Source organism: Ambystoma mexicanum, chromosome 7p (genome assembly GCF_040938575.1).
Source record: "Ambystoma mexicanum isolate Mex_15411 chromosome 7p, UKY_AmexF1_1, whole genome shotgun sequence".
NCBI lineage: Eukaryota > Metazoa > Chordata > Amphibia > Caudata > Ambystomatidae > Ambystoma > Ambystoma mexicanum.
The window spans coordinates 857475816-857493821 of NC_090939.1; the positions used below are offsets into that span (position 1 = coordinate 857475816).

An 18006-nucleotide genomic window follows, 5' to 3' on the forward strand; every position below is an offset into this window, starting at 1 on the left:
AGTGGCCATCGCTAGCCTGAGTTCACCGGGAACTATTCCAGATGTCAGGTAGTCGTTTGGAACACACCAAATATGGTCTGCATTAAATGGGATCAAGATTATCTCTACATAGATGGAAGCAGGACATGGGCCTGAGGGGATAAGTATGAGTGCTTGCTATGTTTCGTGATGAGACTGTATTGCATCAGGTAATGTCCACAAAGATTCCAGAAGCTACTCAGCCTCCTGATTGCAAATATATTCGGCTAATGTATCAATGGTATTCTTGGAAATCTCATGGTGGATTTTTTCAATGTTTTCAATTAAAAAAAAAACTCCTGAATCCCATTTAACAAATCCTGTGAAGGGTTCTTGCTTCATGGCTCTAGATTTAAGATTCCGTAGCTCATAAATTCCATACCTTTCTTCTTGATTTTCCCCATTCAGAATGAGGCCTAAAGTTGAACAGAGATAAATATGCTTCTGGAGTCTTTAAGTACGGTTCTGTGGTGCTGCTGGTGCTTAGGAAGCTTAGAATTGCCTGTGGCCAGCAGGATTCCAAGACAGTAGCTCTGAATGCAGCAACTTCGTTGAGGTTGGTCTCCCTGGAACCCCAGCCGCATAGCTAACAGGTATAGGATCCAATTGGGACTTCAAAATACTAGTTATGAAGTAACTTTGTTACATATTTGTTGCATCTCGATTATTCGGGGCACCAACTTCAATTTTGCAGGTTTGTGTTACATTGCTGTGCTATTTTTGACAGGTAGAAGTTTTGAAAGCGTCATCCCCGCATAGTTATAAGTTCCACAATATGTAATCAATCAATATCATATCAGACAAAGTGCATTATGTTTGTGGGGGAAAATTTGTATTTTAAAACATCTAGGTAGGCAACATAAATATATTTATTTCATTACATGGCGCTTTGAAACACAATTTTACTTGTTTTATAAGCGCCTAACAAATGCACAATAAATACATTTGCAAGTATTTTAACCAGAAATTCTCTACATGTATTACAACAGTGACATATAAGCGATTATGGAGATGGTGATCCGCCAAAAAGGGGTGGCAGTGGCACAATACGCGACATAATTGTCTATAATGGCAGTCCAGAGAGAGTTCAAGTGTAGCTGTCGCTGGGGCTGCTGGATGCTTTGGGCTGCACACCTGTTGTGGATCTTCATGTTGGAGTAAGTGGATCCTCAGGGCGGTTTTAAAGGGATCTTACAGAGGAAGGTGCCCTAAGGTCACAATAGGTAGTGTGATGAGGGGGATGAGGACGGTGTCAGCCGGAGAGAACATAGTGGCGTGCTTTGGTGGATCAGTTCAGATTCTGTAAAATGGGGAGCCATGACAGCATAATGTCATAGCAAGAAATCCCTGATTTTCCAGCAATCTTCCAGTGCTATAGGTGAGTCGGGTCCATGTCACGGTAACATTCAACAACCCGAATGCTTTGTAGCTGGAGTAATCTTAGATTCTTTTCATTTCAATAAAAAAGACTAGTCTGACTTGAGTATCCCCTATACATGGCCCCCAAAGCCCCCAAAGCCCAACTCCCTCATGGGAATCTCCTTCTTGTGCAGCCCACATGTCCAGGCCTTTTGCGAAAGTAACCTCTGATCTTTTGGTTCACCCCAGTGGCCCTAAGAGAACATTTGAAAATAAAATACAAAAGAGGCCCAGGGTGCAGAGGCCCACCAGGAAATCTCCAGAGTCCCCTATAGGCTAGTACACCAGTGTGAAAGACACATTACGCACATGTCTTTACATTTTCGATTTGTCACTCAAACTTTCAGACAAAATCCTCTAAAATGCATCATTTGGACACTTAATTCTTTGAGTCCTTCCATACTACAGAGTGAGGAATTTGATCACCTGTTGCACTAGAGTCCTCGGTAACCCAGGTTTGAAGGTAAGGATCCTTAAATCAAAGGGCCCTACCGTCTCTATGACTTGATGGTTTCCAGTAATGTTATTTTTGAAGCAACACAGGATTGAGAAAGAACTCTAGATGTAAGTCCAGGTGTCCTTTGGCTTACCATATGTTTTGGAATACACCTCCCATCAGCCTTAGCCAGCTTAGTCCACAGACAGGGATCCTGGGAGTTCTAGACCAAAGCATTTTGGGAGCCACGGGTTGCAGACTGGTAACGTTCTGTATTGTTATGGGTTTTTTGTCTTGTTCTTACATTGCTCTAACGCCTTACATTCTCAGATTTGTTAAGCACTAGCGGGTGAAGCAGGGCACACAGGGGCACACGTTCTCGGCATCCTGTAAAACAATTTTAAGAAAGGCTGTAGGAGGCTTTTTGAAATTAACCAAATGTTGAATCACTTCGATATTTCCAAAGGTTTTTGACACCGGATATAGAAGGCAGTAACCCGTTTCCTGTGCACATGTGCATTGTGTCACACACAAGAGATTGTATTTAAAGTTCAACTTGTTTTGTGGGCCCAGTAGTGCAGTTCGAAAAGTGGTGCACGTAGGGTGCACGTAGCTCAGCCACTCACTAGTTATCAATGAAGTATCCTCAATAAGCAGATTTGTAGTTTACAACACTGGGATCTTCCTATGCTCTGATGCTCCCAGGACTTCCTGGTTCTAATATTTAGTCTATGTTTTTTATTTTTTTTAGGAGACTGCATCTCGCTGGGGAAGATGACTGTTGCTCTACACGGGGCAATCCGCTGGCCAGGAATATTTAGTCTATTTTTAAGAACTCGCGTAGCGATACTGAAACTGAAGTTCAAGAGGAATGAACTCAGATCATGGCACTGCAAGACAAAGTCCCCTTCTCGCTTGCATTTGACTGGCCCGCCCAACTTTGGACACGGCACCCGCTCCATCAAGTTCTGTCGGCAGCCTGGACATCGTCTTTGTTCCACATCTCTTGTTTAAGTGGCAGGTTAACATTGTCCCTACGAAGCTCGGACTCATACTGCTGCCTCGTGGGATCAACATGCAGCGGAGCAGGCCGGGGGCACTATGTAGGGGTCTCTGGTAGTGGTCTTCAAACTGGGCGGCTGGCTCCCCCGGGATGTCTTGGGGGGGGTCAGACTCTTTAAAAAGGGATTAAGATTACTATTTTAAATATAAAATATACTGCTTATATTTTCTGTACCGTAATCCTTTTTTCAATAGCCTGGGGTCTCCCTGGACATTCTTTGGGCAATTTAGGGGGCGACTCCAACGTGGGTTGGGGGAGGGGTGATGATAGAAACAATATTTGTACTCAAGAGGGGCTCGGTATTAAAAGGTTTCATTACCATTGGCCGGTGCATTTCTATAGATGAAGGGAATCTCAGGGGTTCCCTCTTCATGTTTTGCAGGTGGGGGGCATTTTATTTATGTTAAGCCAGCGTCACCATCGTTCTTGCAGTGATTTTCATTCACATTGGCTATTGCAACTCTGCTTATGTTGGTATCCCTTGGCAAATACCCCAGGGTCCCAAACTATTTGGCTAAATTCATCTTCTGCCTTAAAAAGATGGGTCACATCACCCCTGCACTGAGATTACATCCCGGTCAAGGATAAATGTGAATTGGAGTCTTTCTGCCGGGCGCAGGGTATCCCTGACTACCTGGTTATAACGCTGCCTTTGCGATGCCCAACCTAAAACCTGTGCTTAGCCTTTAAAAAATGGCTCTAATCTCATCCTTGAAAGTGACTCTAATCTCACCATGATGACGAGCAAGTCTTTGGGTCTGAATCTGACTAATCACAAAGGATGCCCTTATGGAACTCTGCCTCTACCCTCCGTCTTGAGAATAACTTTAGAAAGATCTGTAACGCTCAAAAGACCCATCCTTTCATTAAAGATCATGCCCAGATTCCATTTAAGATTCCTTGGATTGACCCTCAGCTCGCTCCTCTTTTTTGTTGTCTTTACTTAGCCCTCCGAGCCAGCCCACAAGCAGGATAAGTGCCCAACAAAAACGCTACATAACTTTTAAATAAGTTAGTTTCACAGACTGATGTATTTTTATTTTTTTTACATGTGTAGAAGCTTGGCTTCGTGCAGGGCTGGTCTGGGAACCAAAAGTGGCCCTGGAAATGTTTTTCAAAGTGACCCCATATTAGCATATAATGGAAACTTTGTAACACCCATGGTGCAGGCGCACACTGGGAAACCCCCAGAGTTCTCTGTTGGCCAGTCCACCACTGGTTTCCAACTCAGGCCTTTAGTCATCAAAGTTAGCAAGTTAACCGCAGTGCTGTTCCTCCTCATTGTGGGTGTCATGGTCACATCTAGTGACATTTGACAGTATGGTTAGGTGACAAAACACCGGAATTGTTATGTGCAAGACACAGTATAGCCCAGTGAGGGAAGGTGCAGCAAACACTCCAGCAATGCTTCTTATTTTGCATTGTGCCAACAAAAAAGAATGCTACATTGATGAGTAAAGCACGTGTTATTGCCAAATGCCCCAAAAACACTTTTTGGGGATTTACGGGTTATTGTATGCAGTGTGCTTGTAAAGGTTATTATAGAGTATCTTCTCTGTATTATTTAACCGTTGGGACAAAAAAATAATAACCCTAAGCTTACAAATATAGAGGCAAAGATAACATATCATGCAAAAATGTTTACTCCTCTAAAAGTAGATTTTGCATAGGTTATAAAAGCGCTATCTCCTCCTCTCTTGCCTCTCCTGGCCCCTCTCTCTTCCTACCCCTTACTTGCCTCCTTCTCTCTCATTTCTCTGGATGAGTTCTCTATAAAGTAGTAAGCTCTATGAAAGTCTCCTCCAAACAGGCACTACCTTGTTCTTCCAAAACAATCAAGGACAACATCTCCTCTCTTGCCCCTGCCTTGGCTGACTTCTGTAACCACTCCTTTGCCACTGGCTCTTTCCCACTCCCCATCAGGCACTCCCTTGTGCACCCTCTCCTAAAAAAGCGGTCTGCTGACCCTTCCTCCCCGGTTTCTATCACCCTATATCCATCACCCCTTTCCCGGGCAAACTCCTGGAACAGTTAGTCATCCCCCAACTGATCCTTGAAGCGCTTTGAAACACATTGTGTATAGGCTCTATATATAAACTATCATACCCACCACATTGAGTCTGTTGGCTGTCTCCACACCCACCAGTCTGGCTTCAGAGCATCCAGAGGCACGGAAACTGCTCTCCTGAACACCTGTGAAGACCTGCTCTCAAATCTCCATTCCAACTCCATTCTCAACCTCCTTGATCTTTCCTCTGCCTTTGACACTGTCAATCATGCCACCCTTGTAAATAGTCTCTGTGATACCCATGGCATTACGACCGAGCACTGGCTCGTCTGCCCTCCTTCCTATCCAACCGACCTTCGTACAACAGGGTCTTTTCCTCTCCTCTGCCTCACACTCCACCTGCGGCGTCCCTCAGGTCTCTAGCCTATCGCCATGGCACTTCAATATTTACTTTGCACCTCTGGCCCACTTGATCTCCACCTTCTCTCCTCACTTTCAGTGCTATGCTGATGACACACAGCTCTCCTTCAAGCTTCCTTCCTCTACTTCCCTTCTCATACCTGACTGCTATTCAGGCATGGTGTGCAGCTAATGAGCTCTGCCTTAATGCCAGTAATACTGAGATCCTTCTCATTGGGATCCCTGCTCCCTGTTTCCCTCCCATGCCGTGGCCACCCTCCTTGGGTCCCCTCCCCTCACCATCCTGTGAGGCAAAAAAATCTTTGTGTCATTTTCGACTCCTCTCTCTCCTTCTCCCCTCACATCACGGGCCTTGCCAAGAAGGCAAACTTTCAGCTCCACCTCCTCAGAGGCATTCTCCCTTCCTTACTTTCCCCAGAAGATCAATGTCTCCAGAGTACTGGTACTCTCCAGGATGGGCTATTGCAACAGCCTCTTCCTCAAACTGCCTCTTTTCTTGCTCCGCCCCCTCCAACTAATCCAGAATGGAACTGCAAGACTTATCCTTGGCCTCAAACCCAGGGACCACAACTCTCCAGCACTAATATCTCTCCACTGGCTCCCGGTGGCTGCAAGGATCAAATTCAAGACCCTCTGCATCATCCACAAGTATTTATGGGGTCTGGGAACCCGCTACATCCAACTCGCTCTCCCTAAATAACTCCTGGCTAGAGCACTTCGGTTCTCTAGTTCCAACTCTTTGCCAATCTGGCATTTCTCCAAGCAGAGAGTGGGAGGTAGATCTCTATCTTTGGCAGGATCTCTGGAACGGCCTCTCTCAACTTGAAGCTGATCTCCTTAAATTCCGGAACCAGCTAAAGACCCTGCTTTTCTCTACTTCCTTCCCTCTCGCACTCCCTTGCTAATTACCGCCGTATCCTTGCTGTGACTGTTGGCCTACTACCTCATGAGTCTTAAAGGGCACCAGGCAATCCCCGCCCAGTCAACCTCAGCACGCGCCCAATCCAGCACTGTCCTTCTGGGCCCCGTCCCTGACCAGCCTGGATGGTTGGAACCCCTCCTGAGTCTGGTCCACCCCCTTCCAGTCACCTGACAATGATCCCCTGGCACTTGCCCTCCTGGGCTCCCCCGAGCACTTGCCTAACCCTGGGCCCTCCTTATCCCCACTCTCCTACCCCTCGTCCCTCTTGCACTTCTTCGCACTTGCACAATTCGAATGTCACAAGACCTAGTAGGTCTGTTACTGTTGTTATCGCCTTGTTCCCCTCCCTGTCCCCCTTTTTTGTCATGTGGCGCCTTGAAACACACTATGTGCAGGTGTCTTATAAATATGCTATACATAAATAAATAAAATATCTAACTTGCTTTTTTTCTTGGCTTCTGGTACAGGATCACAAAAATGGTGGCGTGTGTATATGTATGGCCATCATTCATTGCTGATTCTGTTCTTGTGTAGTAAGTCTGGAAAGAATAGCTCAAGGGCAACGCTCTGGTCTTGTAAACAAAACTAAACTGAGCAGCACGGGTTCGGTCAGAACTGCACTTAGAGGCTGGAGTCTGGCATATAAAAGCTGCATTATAAGAAACCAATATCATTTTTTTAAAGTCCAGAATTGAGGAATTGTCACCTCTCGATTGGACAGTAGCTTTTGCTGCTATGAAAGTATTGAGTACAATCAATGCATGCAACATTACAGTATCATCTCTGTATTAACTGTTAAACCACCAAAAATGAACCACAAACTTCCAAATATAGAAGCAAAGACAACATAACATGCAAACATGTTTAGTCCTCTAAAACTAGATAGATCAGGGGCAACGCGCTCGCCTTGGAAGCAAGACAACTCAGAGCAACACAGGTTCAATTCTTTGGTCCCTGCTTGGAAACCTCTGGGTATTAAGTGTGTTATAAATAACCAATTATAATTATGAATAAATAACCAATTATAAGTAACGAGCAACAAATCCAACCTTATCTTTCATTGGGGGAGCTTCAAACATACCTTAAAATTTAAAATACTCACCGATATATATTCTCCTAGCCCCTTAACCGACTGTGCTTGCTGCCTATGCTTATCATTTTAAATCAGACCTTCCCTTGTGCTTTTATTTTTAATACATTTCACTCACATTTTCCATTCCGCCACGCTCCAATTTATTGTAGCCAGCTGCCTTCATTGAATCGTCGACGCTGCGGAAGCATTTAAATAGATGCGAGAAACATGGCTTTTTATGTAGAAATAGAATTTTATTGAAATAACAACAAACAACAGGGGTTTGAAATGTAAACGTCAACGTAATCCTAAAAACATCAGCCGTAGGCACTGTGAATACATATGAGTCACGGCGAGAAAAGGGTGCGCAACCCTTGCAGCCTTGATTTCTTTGCTGTCACCACTGGGTCGAAGATACCATTGCAACTAAATATTTTGGGTCAGTGAGCATTTGGGTTGCTGGGTGGAAGGCTGATGCTTTGCGGCTGGGGCCTTTGGTAACCGGGGAGTAGAGGCCGATGTCATTGGTGGTTTCGGGGTGTATGACAACTGTCCTTTTAGCGTGACCTTGTTTGGCGATAGAGTGTCCCAGATGGTATGCTGTGCTGCTGTTACTCCAGTAGGTGTGCAACTTCGAGTAGAGTTTAAAAACATGACAGTGGATGAAAAGGGGTAATTGGGACTGCAAGAACACAACAATACGTCAGCACTCATCCAGCAACATAACAGTCACAATAAGGTACACAGTTGTATCCACATCAAATAATGACAACAACAATATACATGTGAAAAATACTGGGATAGCAGTTAGACCTGAAGAAGGGGCAACACGCCCCGAAACGCGTAGTGTGGTGTCTACAGCAAGCATCACATTAGGAATACTTAGTTTTGCAGATGTGGTACGGCTTGGATTAGACACATAACTGTGATTCATTCATATGTAACATGTGTTGAATCTTTATCAATGGATATTGTGAATAATTTGATGAACAAGATTACCTGATGAAAAACCCTTCTGTTGCATGAATTGAGGAGAGCAACAAAGTTGTTTTGATGTTGGATCATGCTTTTTGAAGAAGAAGCCAGTAAAATGGATACTGAATCCATATGTTCCTTTTATGTATGAATAACTTGCTTTAAGACAACAGAGGAAGAGGTTTCTTTGGTACCTCGCAAAGGGTGACTGGGTCATTCATCAGTGTGACTGATGAATTGTGTTGGTGAAATACTGGGATGACGTCAAATGCTAGCAATGTCATCTGAGAACCAACAAGGCCTCAACTGAGTCCCACCCCCTATTAGCTGAAAGCATGAGTAAAGCTTTTTCAAGCCGGGTCCTAGCATACCTCCCCAATCAATAAGTAGAGAAGAGACTGCCGGAGTATTTTCTGTTAAAAAATTCGGCCCTTTGGTTCAAAAGAACAATGTGCTTTTCCGGTAGAATGTTTGAACATTGTGTTGTTTCCTTTAAAAGCATTGGCACTTGCAAGACAGGTTGACTTGATGAAAATATCCTGCAAATAGATCCAAAATGGCTCTCAGCCCAAATATTGTTGCGTTCCTCCCTTTGCTCATTCATACAATACTACAAGAAGAGAGTGAACAATCCCCTGACGGCGTGAGTTGCAGTGGAACAAAGGTTCACGTGGACACAGTACTCATTTTGGTGCCACGGTGCAGATATAGAAGAGGATAAACTTTCCAGGTGGTCTGGCCTAATTGGATCTGTAAAAGTTCACGGGGGAGAGCAACCTTTGTGTAGTCTACTATGTCAAAAAAGGCTACCAGAAAACATTCAGCAGTTGTCACAACCTTGGGCCAAAAAATGAATCGGAAGATTGTACAGCAAATTTACTTTTGGAACCACACCGGTCCAGGCATTCCTTGTCTTCCACTGCAGAAAAGACCTGCGTGATATCCAGACTAGCACGGGATACTGGGCCGGTTGCATCTTTAGAGGAGAAAGGAATTTCTGCAGTCTTTAATACTCAAGTGCCATACCGTTTGGCATACATATGTTGTAGCCAATTCCTCACTTTATTCGCTTAAAAATGTGCATCTAACCGATGTTTTGAAGAACGATGCCCAATTCAAGTGCATGCCAACATTATAAATATCCACAAATGCTGGGAGGCAGAATGTGGATGCAGACAGCTATGGAGATCTCCTTCAGTTCTCTGTTTGTAGCGGCTATGCCTTCTCCCCGCAGTCCCACCCACCGGCCCCTCAGTAGCGAAGTGGTGCAGAAATGTTCCTGGGAAGCACACACTTGCCGGCCCTCACAGCAGTCATAAAGCACCATGTGTGGTTTCACGTTGTGGGCTGAATCTCCTAGGCAGCCTTCCCAGATACAGTGGGACACAGGAGAAGGACCCTGATCATGTTAAGCACTAGTCTCTCTCATGGTCCATATGCCAAGAAGTATAGCGACAGCTTGTTCAAAGAACATGGCTGTTGGCCTTCCACCGGATTGGCACCTCTCGGGGGTTGAGTAGGCCAAACGGCCAATTGGACTTGGGGGCAGCCACTCACATACCAAGGTAATCAGTCATCTGCCTTTCAGGCCATCACTTATGCTCTGCCTCGTTCCTGTGCAACTTTCATTGTCTGTGCCTTTCTTTCACCTTCACGCGAATGAGTTCACAGCTTAAACAGAATTATATTGGCACATACTTATATTTAAATGTTGGGACTCTGCTAAGCCATGCGTGAAAATGAGTCATGAATCTTTGACAAGTCAAATTCTTCCAGTTAACTGTTTAATATCAACAATGCGATCAGAAGAACGAGGCTTACATTTTGGGCAACAGGAAAGTTGGGAACACATGCAGCTCCTCTCCTCCACCTGTTGTCTCTTTCTGATGCTTTTTTTTGAAGGAGGAAGTGAAACAAGGATTGTGTTTTGCCCTAGGTGAATCTGTCCTGACAGTGTGCCCTGCATGACACTTAGCGGGAGCCGCAGGACAAACTGTGTTAAATGCAGATTTACCGGAACCTAAAGCTGTTGTGTTGACAACAGTTGGCCCACTGGGTGTCGCATGCACTGTTTTGGTGTCTTCATGAGTAGACAACAGCTGTCTCTTTAGAATCTGCAAATATCCCCACAGTCTCCCACTGCACTTGTCCCCTCACTGGACTCGCACTCTTCTATAAGTATTTCAGAGGTCCACAACAGAATCTCCATGCGAGCCGTAACAATCTTTGAAACTCTAAATAGCATCATACACCTATGTGTCATAAGCTGACCATTGCTTAAACGTTTTAACCCTGGCAAAACTCATTACATGGGAACATTTAATTCAGCTGATGGTGCAGTGACTGTGTCACCAGATTATCAATTATTAGAGGTTAAAATGTAGCATTGATTGGAAAATATTACATTTCAAAATCCACATTCAAATGGTCAGCTCTATTATTGGTTCCAACATCTGTTGGTATATTTTCAAAGCGTGACGCCGAGTATCGATGGCATTTATATGTGTTATCAATTTTATGAGCAGGACACATAACGTCCGATCTCCTCTCGCGAAAAGACCTCAGCTGGCAATCATGGCCTACACTGCGAGCTTCTACGCTGAACACAGGGTACTGGCATGCGAATCCACGGCGGTTCACGACTGCCAGCAATGGCGCCAGTTCCGGATAGAGAAAAGTTGAGCTAATTGGCAGGACAAAAGCAAACACAGCTGTGATTCTGCGAATGGGGGTTCTGCCGCAAACAGGAACAGCTGCCATTGTGGACGCTATTTGTGATCAGGGCACGGGGACGGAAATGTCAACCTTAACACACAGCCTTTGAAATCTGTTGCAATTTACTGTGGGAGTTGAATATGAAACACCCAAAGCCTGTGATGACAAGATAATATTGACTTTCATATTGTTTCAGAGGACTGGGTGCAACAACCATACTTTGCCACGGTGATTCACAGTGAGCAGCTTATCTGTGACATCATAATATTGTCCTTTCCCAAATCTGATGTCAGAATGATCAAACGCTAATTTATTGTTCAATGTGCAATGAGCATATCCTTTGCTTCCATGGGAAGTCAATGGTAGTTCAATACTATGTATTAAACGAATAAGGCTAAGTAATGAGCCGTCTCACGAGAGATTTTAAAAGCTACTAAAAACCTGGCTTTTCAACAAATACTATACTGAAGTAGACACATCATAAGCATGGTAGGACAAGACGGCCACCCAAACCACTTATGCTTTTCCTCCCAACCTATTCATGCTTGTGTTGTACTATCTGGACTATGGAGAAAGTATCTTCCTTTACATGTAACTATATCATTGTTAACTACAATCTTACATTTGTAACCTACGATGTCTCAACTATCTATGTATATTACCCATGTTTTTCCCGCTGTAACCAGAGAATTAAGTTTACTGTAACCTACGCCGTGATACCTCAGGGTTTGGGCGTATAACAAATACAATAAATAAAATAAATAAATAAACACGTGTTAGCCCAGCACAGATAACCATGATACAAAGTCAGTGTCTTCACTTCAGAAACTCCAGAATGAATCTAACTGTCGGTAATGAAACAACTAATAAAACTTGAACGCCAACTAGTGATTATGATTTATATTAATATGTTAACTAAATGAACAGATCTGAGGGGTTGTAAAGTGCTTGTAAGTTGTGAAATCACCCCAAAGTGGTATTCAATGTATCACACTCAAGATATCAAGCAAAAGGAAAAAAAGCAAATCTAGGGAGATTTCTGCGGTTCATGTTATGTAGTACAATATCGTGGAGTGGGTGTGCGAGTACTTGAGGTGAATGGGTGAGCAGGGTAATTTGGTTGCGGTGAGTGGTAAAGGTGTGCGAGTGAGAAAGTGAGTGCGTGAATGATCTAATGGGTTGAGGTGAGAGAATGAACCTGACCCCTTGTATTGCACATATGGCTTACAAAAGCAGCTCCTGATGCTTACCCAACGAAGTTCCCTCTTTTAGGGATGAAGGGATTTTGAGAATATTAAAAGGGGAAAGACTTAGAGGTCAGAGGTGGAGAGCTATGAAAGTTGACACCCTAGTTAAAATGTTTAGTTTTAGGCATGGCACCTGTTGGAGAATTCATGGGGCTTCAGGTTTATACTCATGTTCAATTGCTAGGAACATATACAGACGCCTGTCAGCCATTTTTCAAAATGCCCGTCTAACCCCGACAATGTTTACTTGCATCCTGTTTGCTGTTGTCCTCAGTCACTGGTAAGGTTAAGCACTTTTTGGTGGCCAGAACGCTCAACCGTCCCAGCTGCTGATGGGAATGTCTGTCCACCATTGCGGAGTCTCACAGCAGGTGGCTCAGGCCAGTGAGTTCTGGAGGCGGCAGTTTTTTAAAAATAAATATGTTGTTAACACAAGATTTGGCAATACAACAACTTTTGTCGCTTTTTATTTGTAAAATGCTCAAGGGTGGTCCTCCTCCCCCAAGGTTTACAGGACATAACAAAACCGCAAATAACATCACATTTGTACATGTACACAGACAGCTTCAACTCAGTCGCTCATACTCAGCTGCCACTCACTGGCCGCCATTTGCAATTCCCTACCTGAATCTGTCACAGTGAATGCCCCAGAGTATGTGTTTCGGGAGAGCTTGGTTGAAATACACGGAGAACCCCCGCCTGCTGAGAAACACATTTGCCTGTTGAAGGTTGAATAGAACATCTTCCTAAATACGCAACCGATCACAGAAAAACGTCAGTATTCCCCGCAGCCATTAAATTATGACATTGTGGACGGACAGCTGCTGTTGGACATTACCCTGCCAAAAGTGTCGGCAACAGAGACGGCTCCAATAAAACAAACACTTAAAACATGGAGGTGCAATTTGCAGCACGGGTGGGAGTAGCCAGTAGAGCAGGCCGCTTTCAGAAATGCCAACCATTGATACATTCTGGAACGCTTTGTTTCTTGAATTGCTTGGCAGGTGACTGCAGCTGGTGCACGTGACATGTCTAAAGAAGCTTCGAGAAGCCAACGGACACTAAGATACGTAGGGTATGAAAACGACCTTAAATCGGAAACTGTTTTTTTTTTCAGAAGGTCACCTTATACAACAGCTGAGCGCATGGGAGTGAAACAGGTTGGCGCGGCCGCGAAGGCTATTGTTTGTTTGTTTTTTTTTTTTTGCAATTGTGTCAGGAGCCGCCACAGGCAGGTAAGTGCATGTTCAGTAAACGGTGATGTCCACGCGGCGGTCTAGCACAGACGCTGGGTGTGGTGAAAGGACTAGATGGACGTGAGCTCGGAGGAGGTCCTGACACAGCTCTAGGAATGTACCTCATATAGCAGCGGGGGCAGCAGCACGGCGGACTATGTGCGCCAGGCGGCCACATGGAGACGGTCTGCATGTGACGTCTCTTTGATGCACGCGCACAGCGCAGATTTCAGAAGGAAACAGCACGCCCCCAAGAGCCTTTGGTCGTATGGCTTGCACGCGCGGGTCGTCCTGCGGTCACCCACCTGCTCGAGGCCTGATTGCAGCAGAGCACACAGGGGGAAGGCGGTGCAGAGGGTGGTCCTCCAACACAAGTGTCTGACGAAAGGCGCCTGGCTGCAAGTCTGAGGCCCGTTTCTGGCCGTTCGCGTCCAGTCTCATTTTCGAGCAGTGCCTCGTTCAAAAGAATGGATGTTTTTATGGTTGTTGTAATTTCCGCAGTGCAGTTACACTTTTCCCCAGGCTCGGCTCCCTTGGCCTGTGGCAAAACAGATAAATGCGATGAGTGGGGATTGAAGAGTAAACAACAAAGGACATCCAATGGAAAAACAGTCTAAACGTGGGGAGAAATTTAAAAAAAAGCCGCGAGCCTGCGCCATGTTGACGTGGGTGAAGGAGCGCTTCCCTTTTTTGAGCCCTTGTCTAGTTTCATCCCTTTTCACTCAGGAGGGGGGCCTGGCTCCAGGACCCTTCACTCGAATCGGCAAAACTTATTTTAAAACTGTTCTGGTTGTTATGTATTTTTTTGCCCAAATGCTTCTGGATTTTAGTTTTAACTTACTGAATACACAGTTGATATCGAGTATTTTTTTTAATTCAATGATATCATTTCTTGTATTTTCAATCAAAAATGACAATTTATGTGATAAAGTCGGTTAAACATGAGGTGGAAATTGCAACAGTTTCCAAATGTTCGTATCAGAGTTTTCATTCAAACTCATTGGGGCACCTCTCATCCGTGTGCTCTGCCTAGCAGCACAGCTACCTCCTGCATACCAATGCGAGACTGCAAAGGCACAGCAACCTTCCCACAGCATTCAACCATCGCCCCCAGCGGCCTCCCAAAAAGGTCCAGCAGCCAAAAGGCCCCAGGGCGAGTGACTCGTTTCATTTAGTAGCAAACGGAAATAATCCATTTATTTATGGCAACCTGAGCTCCTACCCGTGTTTTAAAAAAAGACTAAGGATCCCATGAACACAACTGCAAACACCCCACAGGAGGTAGCTACTGCTGGACATACCCAAATAACCAGTAGAGAAATGTTTAATCCAATTGCCTTACTGGTTTTAATACATCGATTTATGAAATGCACTGCAGATGACCAGAGCCACAGACAAGGGGCATTCCACCAGTTAAATGAAACAACATATAATTGCATTCAATTAAAACATACATAATCAACAATAACATAGCTCTAGAAACCAGTACAAAGCTGCAGCAAGAACTCAAGTGGAATTTCGTTCAAGAATGGTTGCACTTTGGCAGCGAATGCTGAATTATTTTATCATTCCTAATGATCAGGGTGGCTGTGGCGATAATAATGCCAATAATAATAATAATAATGTACTGTTTTAATAATGTTGATACCAGTTTTACGATTATTAATAACAATAGGGATACTCCTATTAATACTTTAATTATAGTCGTAGCACTACTACCATCAATTATTATAATAACGTGTTGTTACATTGAGTTTAGCGCTATAATCTTCCTAGAGCAGCAATTAACAGACGTTACTATTCCTCAACTTTATCGGACACACAAATTTAACGTTTTAATGGAAACTCGGCAGCAGAGCAAATTATTTGCTGTCTCCTCACCTCTCTCTCTCTCACACCCCATCCCACCCCCCACCCCCACACTCCCGCTCGCGCCCGTGTTTCTAAGGCTACCCACAGTATGCGACTTACCGGCCTGCCCTGCCCCCCTGAAGGTCGGCGGGCTCTGCAGATAGGGCTCGCCGTGTGCCGGCTCTCTGCTGGATGCCGGTGCCCTCTGCGCGCCCTCAGATGCCGTGGTCGCAATCCACATCGCGGCAAATGTACCAGAGAATCACGTACAGGATGAGCAGGATGGCGAAGATGAAGAGGGCCACCAGGATGGCCTTGGTCACAGGGGAGATGAGGGACTGCATGTCACCCCTCCCGCCCCCCACCCCGCGAGAGCCGCGGCCGGCGGAGATTAGCCGGTGATTACCGCAATTAGCGCGATAATGGGCACGGATACCGCCGCAAGGCCGCCACCGGCAGCCCTCGCTAGGACCTGTAGCGCATCTGCATTGCTTCGTGCCAACTTGACGGGAGATTAAGAAGCCGCGTCCCCCCCCTTCCCTCCCCCCTGGCTGCGGCGAGGGAGTGAAAAAGCGGCAACAAAAGGCGCTGGCGGCAGTCACCCCAAATCCACTCCAGTTGCCGCCAGTTTGAATTCCCCAAATTAGGAAGCGGAATTCCACCTGCAAACTAGCTGAGGGGCCACGCGGCTACACCCGGCACTGGCGGCGCCAGTAATAATTTCGCGGAAAGACCCGCTGGCGCTGCCCCCTCCGGCAGTAGGACGCCCGTGCCGAGCCAGAGCATCCCAACCGGACGGGCAGCGAAGACAGCCCCCCTGCCAGTGCTCCTGCTGAAAGCCATTGAACGGAAGCGAGCAGGAGGCGGGAGGGCACTTGAGCCAGCAGAGACTGGAAAGTTGCAACGGGGGTAGAAGCAGGCCGGTACGGGCGCCTCTTGATTTTGGCTTGGAGCACCCCTCCACCAGTGGCACCAATGTCATGTGCAGGAGAGAAAGTCACTGCCCGCCTCTCAGGGTTCCGCCTGGCATCCTCTTCGTGCGAGCATCTCCTCGTGTTGTGAGATTGGTGCCTCTCTGTGCACAGACGGATAGGTGTGTGTGTGTGTGATTGTGTCTGCAGCGCAGCTGCTGCAGACTGAGACCGAGCTTGATTAGTATTCTGCCTAGCGGAGTCCTGCCACCTCCACCCCCTCCTCACCAGCACCTCTCCACCCCCCCACCTTCTTCTGCATCTCACTCACTCCACTGATCCCTCCTGTACTTTCACCACCCAGTCACAGCGTGCCTCCTCTCTCTCTCTCTCTCTCTCCTTCGCCCCTGTGGGAGAGTTGCACATTGCTTAGCCTTCTCATAGCCCCAACAGATAGCATTCATTTTTTTAATCACAGAAAGTCAATGCTAGCTGCCTCCAGCTCTGATCTCTTTATTTATCCATTGATTGACTTCGCCAACAGCGCCTTCTAGTGGATACTTAAGGCCACTTGCAAAAACGAATTGAATTTCTGTGCTATCTTCGACTGTGGTGAGCCCTTGAGATCAGTGTTTGTAGCCAATTTTGTTTTACAATTATTGTGCATGGTTTGCAAGAAACCTTTACAAAAGCAAAATCACACAATCAAAGTATTAACATATAGAGTAAATAGAGTGAATGCATAACCACATCTCATAAAAACACCACTCAAACTTAATAATATAATACAAGCGCCATATAGCGAGCGTGAACACCAAGAAACATTTTTAAAAAGGATTCATTATTTTATTTTTTTATTTTATTTTTTAAAAGAAAGGTTAATTGAAACCAACTCAAATCTTAACAATCTAAAAGCAAACAACCAGGTACATTTTGAATTTTACAGCACTAGAAAGAAAAAAATAAATAAACACAGCATTTAAACACTTTCCCTGGCATAAAATAAAAAAGGAAAATTAAAAGAAAAAAAAACAATATATCTAAAATATGTTGTCAAAAAGTGAGACAAAAATACATTTGATAAAAAAAGATCCATATCAACATATACAATCTTCTTTGATCATGGTTGCAATTTACATTAAGAAACCCTATGTCAACACAGTTTACAGTACTTTAGATATCTCACCACTGACAAAATCATGGGATCTTACCTACGTTCAACACGGACATCTGTAGCGTTTCAGTATTAACTCTTTCTAGATTTGGGACACAGTTACCAAAGGAAGTGATTCTAAGTTCCAACAGCCTGCGGCATTCGACTAAAAGGTGTTTTCAGTTTTCTACTTTCCCACAGTTCTTACAAAACCGGTACATTGGTGACTTCGCAACCCCTTTGCTCCTAATATTCAGTATTTCTTCTGTATTTAATACATCGAATCAGAACCTCATGAAGTCATTTCTATAACCAGCATCAGGGTAGCTATGCACATGTTTCTCCGCCAATCCGTCTTTCTTCGAAATGTTGGTAACATGCCCACAGAGTCGGTGTTTGCACAGTCACCTGTTTTAAGCCAATCAGTCATACGGATCAACACCTTCACCCTTATAGGGTTTGACAACGTTTTTATGGATGAGTCAATTGCATCTAATACATTCTGACAAAACCTCATATATTCTTCCGAAATAAACACAAGGTGATATGGGATGATTGAGG

At 44.9% G+C, this 18006-nt stretch overlaps 1 long non-coding RNA gene across 1 annotated transcript; it reads right to left on the bottom strand.

The window, feature by feature from the left end:
* Window positions 1–7591: 7591 nt before the first annotated feature.
* Window positions 7592–16689, bottom strand: LOC138526370 (uncharacterized). The gene is made up of 2 exons (XR_011283566.1): window positions 15502–16689; window positions 7592–14068 (listed from the first exon to the last, which is right to left on the bottom strand). It is a non-coding gene; the product is annotated as an uncharacterized lncRNA (long non-coding RNA).
* Between the last annotated feature and the right edge of the window lie 1317 nt (window positions 16690–18006).